This window comes from Choloepus didactylus, chromosome 3 (genome assembly GCF_015220235.1).
Source record: "Choloepus didactylus isolate mChoDid1 chromosome 3, mChoDid1.pri, whole genome shotgun sequence".
NCBI classification, from domain to species: Eukaryota; Metazoa; Chordata; class Mammalia; order Pilosa; family Megalonychidae; genus Choloepus; species Choloepus didactylus.
In genome coordinates this window covers 188,374,463-188,395,350 of record NC_051309.1, presented here as the reverse complement: position 1 = coordinate 188,395,350, position 20,888 = coordinate 188,374,463, and the positions used below count along the sequence as shown (strand labels likewise).

Sequence of the window (20,888 nt, the reverse complement as noted above, 5' to 3'; positions counted from 1 at the left end):
TGTGAACTGAAAAAATCCAACCCTGAAGTTGGTTTTGCGTGTGTATGTTAGTTTTGTTTTTTGTTTTTTGTTTTTTTTTTTTCAATCCCCCCTTCTTTTTTCACTGCACATTCTCCTCCTCTGAGCATCTTCGCCCCGCAGGGCTAACCGGCTGCTAAGAATGCAGACGTGGCTGGCCTGGGGGTTCCTGTTCGCCCGGCCACAGCGCCGCGTCGACGACCCAGCAACGAGGGGCCCCGAAAGCAATCCGGTGGGTAGGGGCGCGGTGTCCGGGGCGCGGGGAAGACTCTGGAGCACGCCGTAAACGGGAGTGGACTGCACTGCCCGAATATTCCCAGTTCAGAAAGCGGGAAAAGGGAGGGAGGGAGGCGCGCGTAAAGGCGGAAGCAGAGAATAATCTGGCCTGGCTCCCTCTTCCTTTCCTTCTTTTCCCTGGGGTAGCGCAGTCCTGCTCTCCTGGGTACCCTCGAGGGGCAGCGCGGAGCCCAAGAATGGAGGGATGGTTGTTATCTGCTGGGATCTGGAATCGGCGAGAAGGCGGGTCTCTGGAGTCAGCAGGACCCAGCACTGTCCATTATGGAGGGAGGTGGATGGAGAACAGGGAGATGGGGACTGCGGGAGTCTCCGCTGCAGCCCAAACTGAGAGGCTGGACTGGGACCTTTTCAGGGTGAGAGGAGGCGCTTCTAAACTCGGCTTTCTGCAGAATAAATATTATCCAACTAGGGGGTTAGCAGTCTGGGCCCCCAGTGTCTATTCCTGGAGACCCTTCAGGTTGGAAACTCCGTTGCAGAAACCTCCGGACTTACTTTAAGGCTTCATTTAAAAATAAATAACTTCCTGAATAAATACTTCTTAGGCAATAGAGATCCTCCGCCGCTCCCACCCCAGCTCCACCCCACCTCGCCCTCCCACGTGTGCCCAGGCCTGCAACTGGGGGGAACAGTGGCTAGGAAAGGAGGGATGAGAGACTGAGAAGAAAGCGCACTGCACCCCGATTCTAAGCGGATTTCAAGGCCCCACCCATCCCTAACCCGCGGTCCCCTTACTGGAATGCGGCGTGCGCCGCTACCTCGCGTCGTGGAAAAGAGAGAGAGACCCGAAAGAGGGGAATTAAAAAGAGTTTTGTTTGGTTTTAATTTCAAGATAAGCAATTTGTTCTTTAAAAATACCCCGCAGCCGCGTCTACTCTCCATCCCCTTCCGGTGAGAGCAGCCTGAAAAACCTGGATTCAGCTTACAAAAGAGTCCCTATAGAAAAGAAAAATACCGCAGACCCGAGGCTGAGGATTTGGGAGAAGCCAGTTCCCTCTCGCTCCCCAGCCTTGCCGCGAAGTGGCCAGTCTCTTCCACCAGTGCGGCCTGCCCTGGTGTCGGGATTCTTTCCTTTGAACCGAGCATCTGGGCCCGAGTTAGACCGAGAATTTGAGATGCAGCCGCCAGGCGAATTTCTCCTTCTCTTTGCGCCCTGACCCGGGTCTTCTGTGGCTATGCCGGTTACTCTTAGAGAAGCCCTCCGGCCTAATCTCTGGTAAAATCAGATGCTATGCTTTTAACGTTTTTCAATCTGGCCCCCTCCGCTGACTCTGTTTTGTGTGTGTGTGTGTTTGTTTTTTAAAGGAAGAAAAGTGGGAAGACTGTATCCTATTTTATGTCAAAAATAATAAGCACGGATTCTCCGCGGGTTTGTGTAATGAGCCATATGGATGTATACAGTTGCTTGCAGTCCTGGGACACAAGCTGATTTGGGGAAAACCTGTGGACCCCTCGTTAAAACACTCACCCGAGAAAAACAAATCTAGCCGCCTTTTCCTGTACAATTTCCCCTCGGTTATCCCGCAAACCCGCAAAACTCTATACAAAAGCAAAACACACACTATGATTTCAAAACTCCCGCTCGCCCCCTCTAGAAGGCAGCTTTTGCTTTTACTGCCCACGCTGGATGAAAGTGATTTATCTTGATTTTTTTTTTTTTTTTTTTTTTCTTGTACCCACATGCCTTGTAAAAGGTTCCCGAGCAGCGGCCTGGCCCCTCTCTGAGGACCGCAGGGCCTTGCTTCCAGACTGCAGCCCCCGCCGCTTGGTTTTTAAGTCCTCGCCTGGAGCCGAGGTGTAATTGTGACCCCTCCCGAGCCGCGAGCCTCCCCGGGGGACGGTCAGCCAGGCCTGCTCTGGGGCCGGGACCTCCCAAGTGGTGGGTCTGGGCGCCCGGAGCCGCGCGATCCTTTCCCTCCCTGCCTCCTCCCTCTCTCCCTCCCCTATGGACCTTGCTCCTTTTCTCCCCGGTTCTGCAGCTTACCCACGTTACTGCGCTCAGCCTTTCTCTTTCCCTCAACATGTTTTGGTTTTCTCTTGCCCTTTTCTTCTCTAGCACCTTTTTACCGCTCTTTCCGTCGCCTTCCCGTTGAAATCCCAGGGCCAGAGGAACAAAGTGGGGCTTTTTCGGAATCTGGGGGACGAGAACCGGGAGCCTCTCGCCCTCTCGGCGCCTCGGCGGACTCGGAACCCGGGTCGCTTCTGCGTAACGTCAGCGCGCGGGGTAATTTACCTTCCCTGGGCGTCTGTCAATATGACTAATTTCCACAAGGGTCAAAAAGCCTTTCTCCGGCAGTTCATCTTGCAGGGATCTCTTACGCAGCAGACGGGGTTGGTTGTTTTGTTTCCAGCCCTAGAAATAAATAAACTTGGGGCGTCTCTGCCAGGGCAGCCCGAGAAGAGCAGAGGAATATACACGTTGTCAATTAAAGGCAGTTTTCCTTGAACTATGAACTGTGATTGGGCTAAAACGACAGCGACCTACTTGCCTTTTAATGCACATTAATTACTTAACTCACCCTTGATACAAACGCTTTGCTTAGAAGCAGGAAATCAAAAAAGAGGGAAATAATTATTGCTTCAGTTTTTCTCTGTCGCGTGCTAATTTCTACTGACACGTTTTCTTAGCATTTCATGATGTGATTTAAGCATGGGGTATGCGGGCATTTTGCTAATCCGGCCTGGACAGATAATATATCATCTGGGTGGTATTTTTAAAAACATTTTTAACTGCTACCAATGTCCAAGTGTGATCAGTGCTGTGAATCTAAAGATTCTCCTCTACTCGATAGACGCAGCTATTGAAGCTGGTTGTACAACCCCGACTCACTTTGAGAAATGCGCTGAAAGTAGCCAAAATGACCGGCGGAGACAAGGCCATTCCATGTGTGCAAAGTCCTCTGTTTTCTGGAACAGGGAGCAGGGAAATGAAGGGCATTAACCTTCTAGGACACCCAATCTGGCCTCTCGGGTGTTGCGGGAGGTATACCTCTCCAATCCAGGAATTAGAGTCTAGCAGGAAATTGAAAGCCGCAAAATAACCCATTTGCCTTCTACCCAGGTTCAGGCACTGAGGCCCCAACTAATAAATTTCCCTGAGTTAAATATTTTTAAAACCCTCTGGAAAAAACCCACCCCTGTCTTTTCATCCTTCTTGTAGTTAAGTACATTCCTGGGCTTTAAAGGCAGTTTAAAGCCGTTGGTGGAACCCACAGGGAAAAGTAAGAACTGAGAAACCGAAGCCGAAACCCTAAGCCAACGCGCACCTTAGAAAGGCTCACAGAGGGCTCCCTCAATTCACCTGGTCTCCGCCCGCAGGGATTGGCGGGGTGGTGTGGGGGAGAATTCGCCCCAACGGAGTCCCAACCGGATCCGCACACCCGTGCGCCGACATTAGGAGAGCGCGCGCGCGCGCATGCACACACACACACACACACACACACACACACACACACCACTCTTTCTCTCATCTGTTGGTGCATTTACGACCTAATGAAAGTATATCTTCTGGGAGGAAGAGTGTCTTTAAAACTTGAAATATGAAGAACCCGTCTGAATATTCTCCCTCCGTGCCAGACCCGATCTTGAAGATTTTTTTTTTTAGCACGAACATCTTTACTCCTTCTGTTGCCTCCATAATCACACTGTTATTTTTATTAAACGATGAAAATTGGTTCTAAGTGACCTGTGCTTATTCCCTATGGAAGAAGGAAAAGTCTCCAACCTGAAGATTTGTCTTTATTTGGGAACAGGCATGCCTTGGGGAAAAATATTTTTACTTTCTCTCCTTTGTCATCTTTGGAAGACCCTGGCACCATATATTTCAACTTCTGCAAAAAGCTGGAAAAACCACGGGATCTTTGGTGTCCCTTCCCTTTCCTCCCTGCAGCACCATTTTCCCCAATAACACATTTGTTCTATTGGTTGCTCCTCTGAAATCCCTCCCAGTTTCCAATATAACTGAATATCTCTTTGGAAATCAGATAGTTAACCACCTGCCTTTATGGGAAAGGCAATCTGACTTTGTGCTTCAGGAGAGGATCTGTTTATTAACACAGATGCAGAGATTATTCTCCATTTTCTCTATATCATATCTTTAGATACGACATAGTTTTAAAAGTCTTCCGTTTTGCAATTTGACCTTTGCCATGAGAGCAGTTGTTTGCTAGCAGACCGTGCAACAGGAAAAACTCTAGGATACATAAATATCACTGTAAGTCAAAGAGTTGCATCCTTTGGTGGGGTGGAATCATTTGTTTATTTCCATATTTCTTGAAGAGCACAGCAGTTCTAACTTAAAGTCGTTTGTGCATCCAGGCATCCATTTAATGACCTGAGGGTGGAGTGGGGTGGATTATTCATCTCTCTTCTTAGTTGATCCCTTTTATTTCTGAGTTCACATCTCTAAGGGAGTTTTTAATCTCCCTTTTTCATTTAGAATTAAAACATTAAGTTTCCTGAGTAGGACTTGCCTAACAAGAACTTTTACACCTGGTTAAAGTCTTGGGAAAGGGGCAGACAAAATGAGGTACAGTATTCAGCCCACCCTGAGAGGGGTGAGAAGCCGTGTGTGTGTGTGTGTGTGTGTGTGTGTGTGTGTGTGTGTGTGTGTGTGTGTGTGTGGTGGGTGTAGTGCTCTAAGAGGCAGCCATTTCTAGGAAAGTCGTGTCCTCCTTGTAAAAGAAAATGTCCATTTTCAAACATCCATTTAAAAAATGTCAATCCATTTCCGTTGTGTTCTGGCTTAGCCTCTGGACTTGGGACTGACAACTTGGCTAGCCCTGAAAGTCTGTTTTCCCAGTGACCTGACTTAACCGGAGGAGCAAGTGAAAATCAGCAAACCTTCTCCATTCGGGAAGAAGATGAGGGAGGAGATGAAAAGTATGCATTTTGCCTCATCTGAAGTTTTATTCTTCTGCAATATAAATATTATTTTCTAGTCATGTTTCCAACTTTTGACCCACTGAGCAACAAAGAAGTTTATTACATGTTTTAAATACCAGATACCGGATACCAGATACTCAGTAGATGATCTCTAAACCCTCCTCCTCAATATGTGGTGTTGAACTATATTCAGCATATACTAGTTCTTATATATGTGTGTATCTATATTTATAACCTGAATAGATTAATTTCTAATGAATAGGCAGTACATCCTCATGGTTAAAAATATACAAAATGTACTTGTGAAAAGTCTTTCACTATCTGTTCTGTTGCCCTCAACAAATGTTATTTATTTCTTGTGCCTCCGCCCAGAGCTTCCTAATGCATAGAAAAGCAATTACGAAAATAATCCCTGGTTCTGGAATGATACAGATTACTTCAGTTGTATCTGTTCTGCTGTTCAGGAGGAGGAGAGAGAGAAATACCTAGAAGTCTGAAGGAATTTAAGAGGCTCACACCAAACACAATCTGGTCAGGGCATAAGAGACCCCCTGATTGTAATTTTAAGTATCTGAGAAAGAAAGGGACCTTTGCAGAACAAACTATCCCTCAGGCTCCAAATTGGGTTGTTTGTCTTTTCTCTGACTGAGGCCAAAGAATGAGAGAAAGGGGGAAAATGGAGGAAGGGAAGAAAGAAAGGAAGCAATAAGATCAAGGTTATCAAATTCTAGAATTGTGGGAATGTTGTTTTCCTTTTTTTTTTTTTTTTTTTTTTTGGCATGCCACCTCCCTCTAACTCAAATTGAAAAGGACTGACTTGTTATGCATTAAATAAGTCACAAATTTTCTCTGGCTGTAAGAGAGGTTTTTGCCATGTTCTAGCCTGTAGATATTTTGAATAGGTTATAAATGGAGGTGGAAGGAATTGGGAAATACGCATTTGTCTAAAACAACTCAGATAACTTCTGCAGTGCAATACGTAAATATGTGTAGATTTGATAGACTTCAGACATTTTGTCCTTTGCAATTCAACAAGATAGAGCCAGAGTTGACCACTCCCTATACAGAGCAGGTAACACCTTTAGTTACGTCAGTGCAGGCCTCTGATCAGTGCAGCCTCTGCACAGAGAGGCTACCTGGATCTGACTCTGACCATCCTCCACCTATGTATCAAATGTGGATGGAGAAGAGAACACACACTTCTTATAGGAGAAGTGCCATGCACAGGGTCCTTTGCCAGGAATGGGGTCATTCTGCTCACTGGGGTGTTTTGTGTCTTTCTTGTACCTGGCCAGCCTGTGTGGTTATTAAGTTGATTCTAGCCAGGCTACTCCTCACCACTCCTTTGCTTATCCTTGTAGTGGGTTGGAAGCATTTTCAGTTTCAGGATGGACTATAGCCATTACAATGTTTATGTGTGTGTGTGTGCATGCATATATGTGTAAGTGTGAGTGCATGCATGCCTGCATGTGTGTGTGACGGGGTTAAGGTTGCTAAGCAGCCATACTTTCCATTAATACAAAAAAAAAAATTATTTTCTTTCACTTTGGGCCTCTTCCACCCCTCTCCCATAATAACACCAGATGCAATAATAACAATGAAAACTCACTGCTGATTTTCTACTCCTTCTTTGGACGGATTCTAATCTGCCCCTCTTGGGAAAATCACCTACTGCCAGGTTTTAACTAGTCACTGCAGTTAAGGCATCCCTCTGAAGGGGGTTAACTTTGAGATCACCCACTGTGCTCAACTGATATCCTAGTAGGACCAAAGGGCATTGGTGGGTGAAAAGGACCCCAAACCCTCTGCCTGGTGCAGCTCTGAAGCTGTTCATCATTCTGGAAACCAAAGACTCACATAACTCTGATTAATGTGTGCACATGTTGCCAGCTCCTTGTCCAGTTTTATGGGGTTTCACTGGCAGTGCTTGAATAGGCAGGGTCAGAGAGTCTGATGCTAGCACTCTGATGAGGATTAAGGGTCCTAATGAATCACGTGACCACAAGTGGCCTTGGGTGGTGGCTGTATTTGAGAAACCTACCCCTGAGGCTATCTTTCCTACCCAGAAGGGAGGGCTGGTCTCCGAGAGCCAGCAAAAGAGGGCACCATCAGAAGTTTAAAATGTACTCATCCTCATCTTGGCACAGAACAATCATGGAATGTTTATATTTCTTTAATCGTTTAGGAATAGAGAAGAAAAAAAATTTCCTTAGAAGTTTTGAATGTAAGAGTAGAGGTGGGCTTTCAAGTTCATCTGATCCCAACCACTTCTTTCTAGATGAGAAGGCTCAAGCCCCAAGGAACTGATGAACTTGGCTGCCATCAATTAGTGAAGCTGGGAGTGGGGGATTTCTCCTTAGGTAGTTATTTATAATGATCTCTTGGTTGAAGGAGATACAGGCATAAATAAAGAGGAAGTTGCAGTAGGAAACGATGTGAAAAAAGAATGATGTAGAGGGCCTGGGAGGGAAAGTGGTAGCCAGAGAAACGGCAATCTGGTCGTTAATTGAGCAGTCCTAGCTCTACCATTTTTGAAACGTCCTTACTCCACTCCAGGACAGCTATTGGAGGCAGAAGCTTTCAGATACATTGTCTTGGTTATTTATTTATTTATTTTTAAAGCCAGCCTAGGAGAATAGATTCTCCTCTCCTTGGGAGAAGGCATGCTGTTTCCAAAAGGAAAGCAGCTCTCATCAAAAGCACTCATGGATCTGGTGACAACAAGACATGAGCCTTCAGCTTGTCTGGTGGGCTGCGGAAGTGGGCTGCGGGACAACCAGACCTGCGGGGGCACAGGGTGAGGGGGCCGTGTCCCTGGGAGTGAAATAGGCTGTGTCCCGGCCAGGGACTAGAGCCAATTCACAGGGAATTGCAGGGGCCCGGGATGGTAGGTTACCTCATTGGAGGAAGATGAAATTGGGAAGAGAGAGCGGGAGGAGAAAAATCGCGGAGCTTCGAAACACGCCTCTTTATTTTAAACATAGGCTTTCTTCAGGGTAACCAGATCCGATCTGCTGTCCCGGCTGAAAATACTGCCTGTGCTGGATGTGCCTTTCTCTGTGATGGGGAACCATTAAGGAGGCTCTGGGTTTTGTACGAATTCAGCTTAAAATAAATAAATAAATAAATAAATAAATAAATAAATAAATAAATAAATAAAGTTTACTAAACCCTTTGGAGTAGGTCTCAGTGTGGTGCGAGGCTAAGGGCGCCCTGGCCAGACAGTGAGGGCCTCGAAGTCATCGGCTCTTTCCTCAGGCCGCAGAAACAGAAAGCACAAAATTAAACATCAGCAGAGGGAACCAAACAACAGCTCCCACAACCATCCTTGCTTAGCTGAGGAGCAATATTCTGGCCTCAGCGCACGGGTTCGAAACCTGAATAAATCTAGCCAGATCCTGCATTACACCCCGGGGACAGCATTTCAATGTAAACGTAAAATATGCTTGTAATAATCATTTGGTCCTGAAGCCCACTAGAATCTCTGTTTAATTATAGGGGAATGAGAGAAGCTTTACCAATAATTAAATCCAATCCTATTTGTAGGTCTCCCTTTGCTGCTGTGGACTTTAAAATTCGAAATTGTTTTTTAAACGTGTCCGAATTTAAAAAAAAAAAAAAACAATAGGAAAGCTAAAGAGAAAACTAAGGGGGAAAGGGGCAGGGAAGGAGGAAGGGAGGAAGGGAAGGGAAGGGAAGGGGGAAGGAAGGAAAGGACGACGCCTGAGGCTGGGCCCAAATCAAGGTGGTGTTGAGGTGAATCCCTCGGTCCAGTTTCGGCCTCCCTGATCCCTAACGGAAAGAAAGCGCAGCTTTTTGGCCGGCGCTCTAAGGCTGGCAGCGAAAGGGAAATATTTTCTCTCTTTTCAGAGGTTTCGGCTCGCCCCACCCCCACCCCCATTGCGAAATCGCTCAGCCACAGGCCTTCGCACCAAGAAGGAGGACCCTGGGGCGCCCGGAGGCGCGCGGAGAAGGCGCGGCGCCTGGAGTCCTGCACGCGGGGCTGCTGCGGCCAAACCCGGAGCAGGTTCCGGCTGACGAGAGGGAGCCGCGCGGGGAGGAAGTGAGCTCACTGGGGAAGGAAGGACGGAAAGGAAGGAGATGCGGCTTCACTGCCGCCAGACCCGAGGCGAAGACCTGGGAGCGCGCGGAGCCCGGGAGAGGTTTCCCAGGAGACCGTGGGCCCAGCGTTTTGCGAAATTCCGGGGCCGCGAGGACCAACTCGAATTCCAGCGGTGCATTCCGTCTTTCGCGCCGGGGAGACTCGCAAGGTTCAGGCCTCGAGAGCAGAAACTGGAGGCGTGTGATTTGCGAGGACTGTTTCTGGCGGATGCTGACCCCACGCCCCGTGCTTTGCCATCCTCCTTCCGCCTGAGAGTTTGTTTCTGCCCCTCCTAGACACACACACACACACACACACACACACACACACACACACACACACACACACACACACACACCTCCCCTCCTCTTTCATCAGCGCCCTCTGCAAAAGCAAGTCCTGGAGCTTTGATTTAAGATTAGAATGTTGTTATTTACCTCGGAAAATCAAGGTGATCGCGGCCACAAATTATCGAACACTCCTTAGAACTTGTGAAGTAGAACATTATGTTGTGGGGTCTGTTTCCAAAACCGGAATGCAACATCACCCGGCTGCTCCCAAGCAGTCTGGAAATGCTGTAAAGAGGGAGGCGGGTCACCTCGCCTCGGCATTGTAGCAGAAAATGTGAGCGCGCCTATAGAAGCTTTTTCACACTGACAGCATGCCAAACGAATGCGGGGACACCCAGCCGGTGTGCTTCTCCCGCAGGCCCCGTCCTGGGTCTACGGTAGTCACTTGGCGGCCGCAGAGCTCTTTCTCGTCTCCGGAAGAGGCCGGGAGGGTCACGAATTCGGTCGGAGGCGGGAACAGGGGTTGCTTCTCCGCTGCACCCGGCGCGATCCGGGCTCCAGGCCTTGTGTTGTGCCTTCCTGAAGGGCCCTGCCTTTGCCGAAGGAGCAGTCGCTTGGGCACCACAGGCGCCCCCTGTTGCTGGCCTGTGGTTCCGGCGTCCCGCGGCGACTCGGTATTCGTGGTCCTGAACCTGGAACAGCCTGAACTCTTCTAAGTGTCGGTGAGGGGTGAGGGTGTGGTGGGGGGAATTATTGTTAGCTCGCGGGGAGGGAGCCTTGTCTTCAGGGCACTGCGTCTGTACGGTTTTTGATCTTTCGATCTGGAATCATTGGAGAAATTTCCATCATTCCAGGAAATCTCCAGTCCCCCTCCGCCTCCATCAACTCTTATTGAAAGAATCCGCGTACCTCTTGTCATCTTTTCCCAGCTGATTGATAGGTTGCTTCATGAAATGAGTAAAATTTTGTTTTCAATCGAACTGTCAACATGAAAGTTATCTATTTTTTCTCCCCCAAGATTTGTTCTGTATATTTAGGGCCGGGGTGGGGAAGTTTTGGGAAGCCGCCCTGTGTCAACCTCAGCACCAGCCTGCAGAGCTTTGCTGCGGTTTCTCTCCTGTGCTGCTGGCTTGGCCCCTGCTTCCCCCTCCTTTTGCCACTATGCGCCCCACCTCCCACCCCGTCCACTCTCTCGCCCCCCAGGTTTCCTCTGAGGTCCCCTGCCAGTAGCAACGCCTCTTGGCACCACGCATGGGGCAGCAGGGATTCTAGGCCTTCCAGGCTAGGCAGCGGAGAGGCCCCGCTGACTGCTTTGGAAACTCTCCATATCCCCTACAGTATTTCACATTCATATTACTTTTCACACCCTGTTAGGCAGTAATGACACTGAACCTGTTAAATACTTCCATGCACCAAGCCAGCTCTCCGCCGACTGCTCCAGATCCGTCAGCTTTCTGGTGATAAGAAAGAAAATTGTTCTTATCCTGCGAAGTTCTTGGCTTCTTTCTTTTCTTCTCACCTCCTGGGTCTGAGTCCAGAGCTTTGTAAGGTGGTCCTGGTGATGGCCGCTGGGTGGGGGTGCTCAAGTGTGGAGGAGGTCTTAGGCTTGCTCCTTGCTCACATTTCCAGGGGGTGGAGGGGGCAATTGTGGGAAGAAAGGACTTGGGGACAGACCTGGCTTTTGGCAACAGTGTGAGGCTAGATTGATAACGTTTAAAAGAGCAAGGCCTCGCTCCAGACCCTGACCAAGGAGAGGAGCCTGGGCTTCCTAATTAGCAACCACCTCTTAGCCTTCATTTCAGAGGAACCAAGCTGGACAGTCGGCAATGGCACTAATGGACCCCGAGGTGGCGGAGAGCAATGCCTCTCATCTCCTTATTTGACCTCCTGGCAGAATGTCTGAGAGCTTGGGACAGCTGCATAAACCTGGGAGAAAGGGCTAGAGCTATGACCATTGCATGATGGGGGTGGGGTTGCTTCAGCAGAGAGGAGAAAGCCAGTCAGCTGTCCAGGGTGGAGCCACTTTTCCTGGCACCGAGAGTCGCTTGCCCTTTGGCTGTCTAATGGACTCGAGCCACCCGCTCCAGGATCCGGGCCTGGTGAATTGGCAGAGCGCCCAGTTACAGTGGACTGGGTGGGGAATGGCCCTGTAGATATGCCTCCTGGAAGGTGCCACCTTAGCAGGACTAAGACCGGTAGCCCTGAGGCTTCAATCCAAGAAATCAGAGAGGAGTTAAGTCTGTTCTTCTGTCACTTCTCCACGACCTCCGCCTCAGTTTTTCCATCAAGGAAAGAGGAGCAATAAAATCGACCTGCTCCTTACCTCCAGGGCATTGGCAAAGAAACTAACTTTTAATGAGCGCCTATTCAGTGCCAGGCATTTTACAGTCTGCATATGGGGATCTTCACAAACTGTAAGGTGTATATTTCCAAACCCAGTGTCCCTGCAAGGAAATAGGTATGGAGATGATGGACTTGGCTAAAATCCTGGATTTGTGCATCCAAACAAACACCAGGTCTCTGCATTACCACATAGTGGATTTTGTGCTTCTAATAACCTTCTGGGAGGTCAGTGGCACACTGACTGGTCCTGCAGCCTGGGCCAGAGAGAGAGTTGGGCCACCCACCACAAGCCTCTAACAAATACTCCTGGAAAATGATGTAAGGTGAAGGGAAAATCCAGTTCTAAGAACTTTAGTTCCTTTTTAAGCAGTGGAGTGCAGTTACAGCACTTCAAGATATCCATGAGAATGTCAAAGTTAAGAGGAATGTCTTAATCATAGGAACTCAGAGTCTGCTACACATATGTCCCTCTGTACTTTTCTTGCCCCATACCACCATGGTTTGAGATGATTTAAACTCAAATTCATTGGACTTGAGTTTCTGCTCATACCACTATCATCTAAACTGAGCCCAAAGTCCCCACTTCAGCCTGGGGCAGTGACATCTCAGGTTAAGGAGGATGGGGTGGCCTAGGAGAGGATTAACAATGACTTGGTTCCTAACTTCCAAGTGCCACCTCAGCCATTTCTCCACATGTCAGGACCAGAGTTTGTCCAGTGAGCAGAGGGGACCACTAACCCCCAAGCTGAGGGAGGACTGGGTATGGAGCACTGGATGGTCTTCCTCCCTTTTCTTTGAATTCAAATGATGATGTGTCAACATTTGAAAGCAAATCACCTCCCATACATTGTAATTTGTGCATCCACCTCTTAGCTCGTGTCCAGTAGTTGTTTGATGGTATCATACACTTCCTTTTCATTCATGGAGAGGCTGGCTGGTGACTACTGCCTTACACTCTGGAGAAAATGCTTTAGGTTTTGGATTTGAGGAGTTTGCAGAAGGTAGGAGGGATGAGACAGAATAGGCAAAAGCAAGAAGCAAGGAAGGCCTGTGGGGTGGAGGTAATTGTGATTTGGGAGTTGCTTGGGGAGATTTTTTTTTTCTGTCTCCTTTCCTACAAAGACATGCTCCTAGCACAGATCCTCTTCACTGGCCATCTTTCCTTTCCCTTTTTCTTCACTCTCCTGATGCTGGAGTTGAGCAAGAAGAACTGGGGAGGTGAACACCATATCCTTCTCTTCGGGGCATTCTGCTGTACAGAGCACTGGCTCCAGGCGGCAAATTATTTTAAAGATCCCCTCTTTCCCATTGCCTTCGTTAGGCATGGACTAATGTCTTTCCCCGTCCCTGAGGCCACACTCACCCCCGTTGAGCCATCTCTTTCCTTTTTAGTCATGGGAGTGATGTTCTGGGGGCTATCAGGTTCATATCCTGAATTTCTGGTTAATCTAATGTCTCTTGGCTCTAATCGCCCCTGGAGCACTGTTTCAAACCTGGAAGCAGCTAAATGAGCGGCCATTCAATGGTATTTTAAAAACCCTACTGGGGTTTATTAATTCATTTTACAGTTGTGGGGGTAGGAAAGGGAAGGACGATGGTGATTTCCTGAATACTAACTAGTCCTCCTCCCTCTCCTGTACAGTTTTATCTTCCTCAGTTACAGTTTTTGATGACCTAACTCAGAGGTGACAAATATAAGGCTGACAGGCAAATGAAAGCCAAGTTCAGAAAGTGTCATTGCATTGGTATATTTCTCTTTCCTCCTTATCATCGTCTTCTGCCATAGTTCCGGCTGCTTACTGTGGATGGTGAAGCCATACTGGACTTTAGGAACACGGAGTCGAAGAGGCTGACCACACGGGGCCCGCGGGGCCGTGGAGACTGGCATTTGATTACCAATTCGAATTGAACTTGGTCTCCTTTCCTCGGACAAGGATGTCGGCGCCTTGGGAGGACGTCTGTTCTCGCGGATACTCCGGCGGTCTGGAATCTCTAAGAAATCAAGAAATTCCAGGTGGGGATGGGGTGGTTAAAAGAGGGACGAGAAACTGTAGGAAGAGAGGGAAAGGAAAAGAGAAGAAAAATAATTGTGCACCAAATTCGAAGGACGGTCTGAATTCTGCCTGAGTTGCTATCTTTCCATAGAGCCTGTTTGTTCCTGCTTCACTCGGTTTCCCCACTTAGCTTTTGGAACCCAATTCCCTCTGTCAATGTTTCTGAGGTTCTTTTCTTAGAAACAACACATTTGCAGACGAGCGGGTGGACTCCTAGTACAGCGGGTGTGCCCCTACTCACCGGCGGTGGGTAGGGAAGTTGAAGGCGGCCGGCCACGGCGGCGGGGAGTGGGAGTGGGAGTGGGTAAAGTCTTCCGCCCGCGGGCAGGTCCCCGCGCAGCTCTCCGCTGTCCCGGGTACCCCAGCTGCGCGCCGCTCCCGCCTCCCCCGCGAGAGCTCCAGGGCTCCTCGCCATCCCGAGTAACTTGGGCCAGATTGATCTTATTACAGTTATTAATGACCAGAGTGGTTTCTATTACCAAGACCTCAAAGAAATGGATCCAAATGAGAAAACCAGTGCAGCTCGGACTCTGCGCGGCAGCGGACACAACCGCTTCTTTGGCATCCACTGGGTGCTGGGAGAAGTGGTGCGCCGGCGTGTGCTCTGCGCTCCAGGGTTTGCTATTGCACGGAGCTGGAAAGCATGTACTTGAAACAATTCGACTGTACGGTGCTTTTGATAGGAGGGTAATGGAAGGCATTCCAGACTATTTTAGAAAAATTACCAGCCCACCACTCCCCCGCAGCTGGTTGAGGGAAAGTCTCCACTTTGCAATGGATGACACCCCCTCAAAAGCTGTCAGGAATTTGGGCAGATCAGCGACTCGTAGACTATGAAAGTTGGCGAAAATCCCTTTGGAGCTGCTTGTCGGAGGCTGAGGGGCAAGTGCTTAACGCAATTCAGAACCAGGCACATATGGATTGGGTCTCCTGAATGTATTGGCGTTGTGATCTGGAGCCCGCATTTTGGCCCCTCTGAATTTGTTTTCACGCTTGCAAAACGGGACCATTTGCCTGATAGGGGTCTGAAAGCGCCCTTCCTTGCCATTGGTGGTCCCCAGCGCCGTGCTTTCCTTCGTGTTTTCGGGAAAATCCCCACATCTTCTTTCTAGAAACGCCAGAAACGTGACCGTCATTTTCCTTTCCCACCACCAGATGTGGCTCCCAGGCCGGCCGCCCCCTGAACGACCCTGCAAACTCCAGGGTCCCTTGGCCTCGAGTCTCACAAGCGCGTTTGCAGAGACATAACCGGATTTGCTTTCTCTGGCTGGAGCAGGTGAGGTCTGATTCACGCGCTCCCGTAATTGTTCTTCAGCCACTTCTAACCTTTCCTCTGCACGTCGGGAGAGTCCAAGGTCGACCGCCCCGGGGAGTGTTCTCTCGAATTGGGCCTGGGCGGGTGCAAAAATCTCGACCCCGAGACGGAGATGGAGTCTGGGCCTCTCACCAGCCAAACCGCAGCGCGAGCCAGTCCGCAGTGCGTGATTAGGCTGCCTGAAAGTGGGGGAGGAGACACCCGGGCCCGCTCGCTAACCTGTTGGTGAGATGCTTCCTGCATCCAGGGATCCGGGCAGTGGCGAGTCGAGTGGGCCTGAGCTTCGCCGCCCCTCCCCGCCCCTGCAAAAACTCAGAAGAGTAAAGGTCCTGGGGTGTGGGGCCTTCCCAGCGCGCGCTTTGTACCTGGGCAGCGCCCCTTTTGCTGAGAGCCCCGCTGTACGCCTCAGACCCTCTTTTAATTTTTTCCACGAAGGAAAGTAAACATCTTGCATATATTTCCATAATGGCCAGGTCCTAATTATACAAGCTCAAGTTCCAGAAACGCAGACGAAGGGCGCCAAGGGCGCTGGAGAGGTGGAGGGGTGCTTGGAACTTTACCTATAGAGAACATTTAGTTTGTACCCTTTGAGGAGGGTCAGGAACAGACAGGAAATGAACGCCTGGGTTTCTCATTCCAAAAATGGGAGCCGCGGAGTCACCTTGCAGGAGAGGGCTAGGGAGAAAACGGATTAATGAGCCAGCCCGGGACTGCCCTTGTCCGACCGGAGCAGTCCCCGGCCGCCAGGACTCATCCCAGCGCCCACAGTCGACCTACTGACACCCAGTAAAATCTCTTAAGCTTGCAGACTTAGAGAGAGAGGAAGGGAGCCAGGGAACGGAATTGCGGAAACATTCTCTCAGTCATGTGAATTTTACTGCAGATCAGGAAGTTATTTAACAGCTGCCAAAAATCTACCAACTCCAGTGCTCCAAATGTTGACTATTTCTCACACATTACCACCGGGCATGGAATCTGCTGCCTTCGGGGTTATTCAGATTTCCTGTTCTCTTAAGGCTTCGATCTCCCCCCATCTGCCTGGTTTCATTTGGAGAAGATTTTCCTTCTATTCATTCGCGAGACCATGTGGCTCCCATACTTACCTGGGCTGGCTGTTCCACCACCCACCCCCCGTTTTGGGAATTCTGAATATCCTCCCGAGGAAGGAAAGTCGGGTTGAGGAAGGGTCAGAAAAAGGAAGTCGAGCCCGAACTCCAGGCGTGCATTATTTTATTTTTCCCAGGGTGCCTTTGACTCATTCCAGGAAAAAAGTGCAGCACAAGAAGTAATTTTAGTGGGTGCCCTTCTTTCCCTCCAGTAAGGAACGCACTATTCCCCAGTGCTGAAGCAGGTTCACAGGCAGGAATCTGGCCTTCTACGGTCTTGTATCCCGCAAAGAAGTGAGCACACTATAGGCGCTTAGGCAATACATTTGGTTGACTGAATGAATGTTCTGATGGAGAAGGGGCAATTGTTGGGATCAATCGGAAGTAAAGGCGCGCGCGTGTGTATCCTGTGCCTCCCGAGTCTATTTCAGGTTCACACACGAGATTCCCTCAAGGGGATCCGTTCCCACACACATCACAGCCCTGGAACCAGCCCGGTTCTCCTGATAACCAGGGCCTCGGCGTCGAGGGAGACCGCTCCAGCTGACCCGTTTAACAAGGCAGCACGTCACTGTGACCTCTACTCGGCAGTGCTCCTTTCCCGTCCCTTGAGGCTCAAGATGAGCCGAAACCACCAGATGAGTCCAGATTGCCCCGCATCACCAGGAGCAGAGCCCTGTCAGAGGTCAGAGAACAGGGAGGCTGCTCCTCCTACTCTGGGTCAATTAACTCGGGGTAAAAGAGGGGCTGTGCGGTGCCCGTGTCCCAGTGACCGCCGGCAAGGCCTGGAGACCGAGTCTTCGCGGGTCTCTGGGGCTTTCGCCCAACTGGAATCCCTCTTCCTAAATGTGCTTGAGCACATGGACCTGACGGCTAGAGGGGCTCTGGAGTCGCCCGCCCGGCGTTGTTATCGGCCACAGTCGCCACCGATCCCCAATGGGAACTAATCTTCCTCTGGACTATTTGGAATTGTCTGTAGGTGCACAGGCCAGCCAGGTGGCGCGCACCCCGGAAGCGCTTGCGGAGACCCGGAAGTCGCGGGAGCTTGGCATTCGCCACCCCAGGGGTGCGCCTCCCCGCCCGGCTCGCTTCTGAGGTTCCTCAGTTTGCTAAGCCTCACGTCGCGCCGGAGCCAGGCGGGAGTTCACGCTTCTCCTTCCTACCCGCCGGGGATTTCCCGCCTCTGGGGCCTCTCATCACCCCCACTCCCACCCGGCACCCTTTGGGCCTCCCTGTTCCCGGCAGGAAAAGGCCGTTCCCTGGAGCGACCCGAGTCCATTCATTACGGTCGCTGTTTTGTCCGGCGGCGGGAACCGGGAGGCAAAGGGAAGAGGGAATTTACAATCGGTGCGTGGGTGACTATTTAATAAACTCCCCAAAGATTAGAGGGTAAATTAACTAGGGATCTTCGGTTGTGATTCATAATTCTGACCGTAATAAAATGCCTACCCCTCTTCCCCTTTATTTTCCGCTTTGCGGACCTCTCTTGCTGCGAGCCGGGTGGGCGCGAACCGGGGGAGTGAGGAGACCGGAGGCATACCCCGCAGCTCGCGGGGGAGCCGGGCTCGCGGGCGCCGCGCGGGCCGCGTGACCCGCGGTCTGAAGAATGCTTTAGATCCAACCTGGGCTCGTTTCCGCGATGCAGGAAACATCTGGGGAGTTTTCGCCAGGCGTTTGGGAAAGTACTTACTTCCGAACTTGGCGCTAGGGTGTTCTAGAATCCCGACAAATCTGGGTCTTACAGGGGGATGGGGCCAAGGAGGGCATCGCAGCTCTGCCATCTGCCAGGGTGCAAATTGGGGAGCTAATCGGTGGCAAGCGCTTGGGTGAAGGACGAATTAAACACTTAGAGCCCAGTCGGCGCGTTCTGGCCTCATTGCTTTAATGTTGTAGTACTTAGATGCAGTTTGAGAAAGAATAATGTCTTTACATTCAGAAAAACATCAAAGAGCGAGGCTGCTAAATGTGGAGCACATATGGTAGTCTCCGAAGGCCTTGCCTGCCAAAACATGTTTCTCAGTATTTTTCTCCTTTCCTTTCTTTTAGGTCCCCCTCCCCCTCCCCATTTTCCTTCCAAATGGGATGGAGCTGCAGGATCGGGTTACCTAGGGCGACTTGCGTTCAAGTGAGGCGGCTGGTGCTGTACTGAAGCCATCAACGAAGCCTTTCAGGAACAGAATCTAGCCCAGGAAGGGACTTTAAAGATGGACCGGTTGTGGGGGGCGGGCTGGGCTGGAGAGGAGGTGACTTGCCTAGGAACCTTGAGCCCTCTGTGGCAGAGATGAGGCGACTCTAGATCAGATTCAGTTACTCTAGGTGCTTTGGCACTATCCCTGCTGATAAATGCTTCTGTCTTAATGTATTCAAGATACGTTGGCTGTTTCTCCAGGCCCTAGCACATTGCTTGGTACAGAGCGGGCACTTAATAAATATTTACTAAATAAATATTGAACAAACTGAGTGAAGGTAATAGTCTGGCAAACTACTTTTTTTTTTACTTCAGTCTAAACAAAATTCAGTTGCCAAGCTCCTCTTCTTCCTCATTAACTGCTATCATCATCCCCACCATCATCATCTAAATCACTATTGCAGTTTTAAAAATTACCTAGCAAAGAGAGGCAGAGGACAGTTGTCTAAAAGTTTAGGCAGTTTGCTTAGGAATTCCTCAAGATGAAATCTCAGAATGTTAGGGGTCATTAAAAGTGATCTAGTTCAATTTCTGAATTTCCCTGAAGAGGAAACAGACCCAAAGAGGTGAAGTTAGTTGCCCAGGGCACACCACTATGATGGACCTGAGGAAGTCCCCTCTTTCCGAAGCCTAGTGCTGGCTCGGCTTACTACCCCACATTGCCCTCGTTGAAGGACAAGATGGATAATTTCCTTTTTTTTAGCTTCTTTGATTAAATGAAGTCATTTCATCACCTCTGAAAAATGATCTCAGGATATTATCCTTCAGCAAATTTACATGCAAAGTTAGTATTAAAGACAGAGGTGAATTCTTGGGTCCCCCATTTTAAAGAAGATCCATGTTGTTGCTGGAACATGAGTGCAATATTGATGATGGGGTGGTAAGGAAGCATGCTACACATGGTGTTGATTAAACATGAATCTTATCAGAGCTTCCAGTGTTCTTGTGACTTATATGACATACACAGAGACCAGTGAGGGACGTTACCTGACAAGTAGTTAAGAAACCTGGACTTCAGATCTGGCTTTGCCATCAACCCAATTCTTGTCTTGACCAAAGTCAATTTCTTTGGATCAACTTTCTCTCTCCCTCTCTCTCTTTTTCTCTTTCTGTCCACACACACATAAACACAAGTGTATATATGATATATTATTAGTTCTTAATCTAGGTGATATATTTTGTTCATATAGCCAATTAATATTCTCATATTCTCTGATACTGTAACATCATGCATCAACAGACTATGAAACCCTTACCCATAACAAAAGTAGCCAAGCCAGCACCAAAACCCAGCTTAGTCTTGAATTATGTACTCAGAGAATGTTAAACCTGGCTTTAGACATGCTTTAGCACCTTCATCTTACAGACCAGTATGCTGGGGCTTAAAGAGGTGATTTTCCCAGGTCACTCAACTGGGGAGCCCAGATAGCTTCCTGCTCAGTGCCAAACTCCTCCAAGAAAGTTATTGCAAAGATGGGGTCCACCAGTCTTAGTGATACCTTCTTCTACCATCTCAACCATCCCCACACCTCACCTTGCTTTCTCACATAGGCCAGGAATATTTGGGCCAGTTTTGGGTTCAGGAGTAAGAATTTAAAGCAAAACCCAGTCAGTACCATTCTACCTGGGACATGCTTTTTTCTTCAAACTTATCAGCTCTACATGTGGGACTTTGAGCGCTCAAGGTCTACTAGGACAAGGTCATGGTTTCTCTAATGAAGAGTATGGCAGCAAGTCTCACTTGTTTTATGAGTCTTGAATCCAGGTTAGGAGAGACAAAATACCTCGTTAAACTTAGTAAAGAGGAAAAAAAAGAAAGACATCGTTCAGAATAATATCCAACTGATCCTGACACTTTCCCCTCACACAATGAACCCCAAAATGATCATTGTTGGGGGGCAGTTTGGGCAGGGCCTTTGTGATTGAGAAAATGTCTTGGGGAAATTGTCTGCCACATTGAAAATTGAGTCTAGAGCACTTCCTCCCTCCTGTCTGCCTGGCCCTGGTTGACCTTGCCTAGCCCGACTGATGCTGCCTGGCTGGAGTCCAAAGTGTTTCAGAGGAACAGTTGTGATGCATTTTCACTATAGTATAGCAGGCAGTTTCTCTACACCGAAGCAGTTTTTTTTCAATTTCGCCTTCAGACTGGGTGATCTTGATAACTTGGGAGCTGAAAGCACCACACGCTAGCACCAGTTCTGTTGGGAGTCTCCCTCTGCAGTCCCCTTCCTTAAGCATTGAAGGAATGGGCTGCCCAGCCCAGCTAGTCCCTCCAGGACCTTTCTGAGGAAGCA

General features: G+C 49.3%; 1 long non-coding RNA gene across 2 annotated transcripts; it reads left to right on the top strand.

Moving 5' to 3' along the window:
- LOC119530027 lies at positions 1–18,863 on the top strand. 2 transcript variants are annotated; one of them, XR_005216000.1, is made up of 4 exons: positions 1–42; positions 142–250; positions 15,141–17,091; positions 18,453–18,863. It is a non-coding gene; the product is annotated as an uncharacterized LOC119530027 (long non-coding RNA). The 2 variants fall into 2 exon arrangements; XR_005216001.1 differs by lacking the exons at positions 1–42; positions 142–250 and adding an exon at positions 9,081–10,310.
- The last annotated feature ends 2,025 nt before the right edge of the window (positions 18,864–20,888 follow it).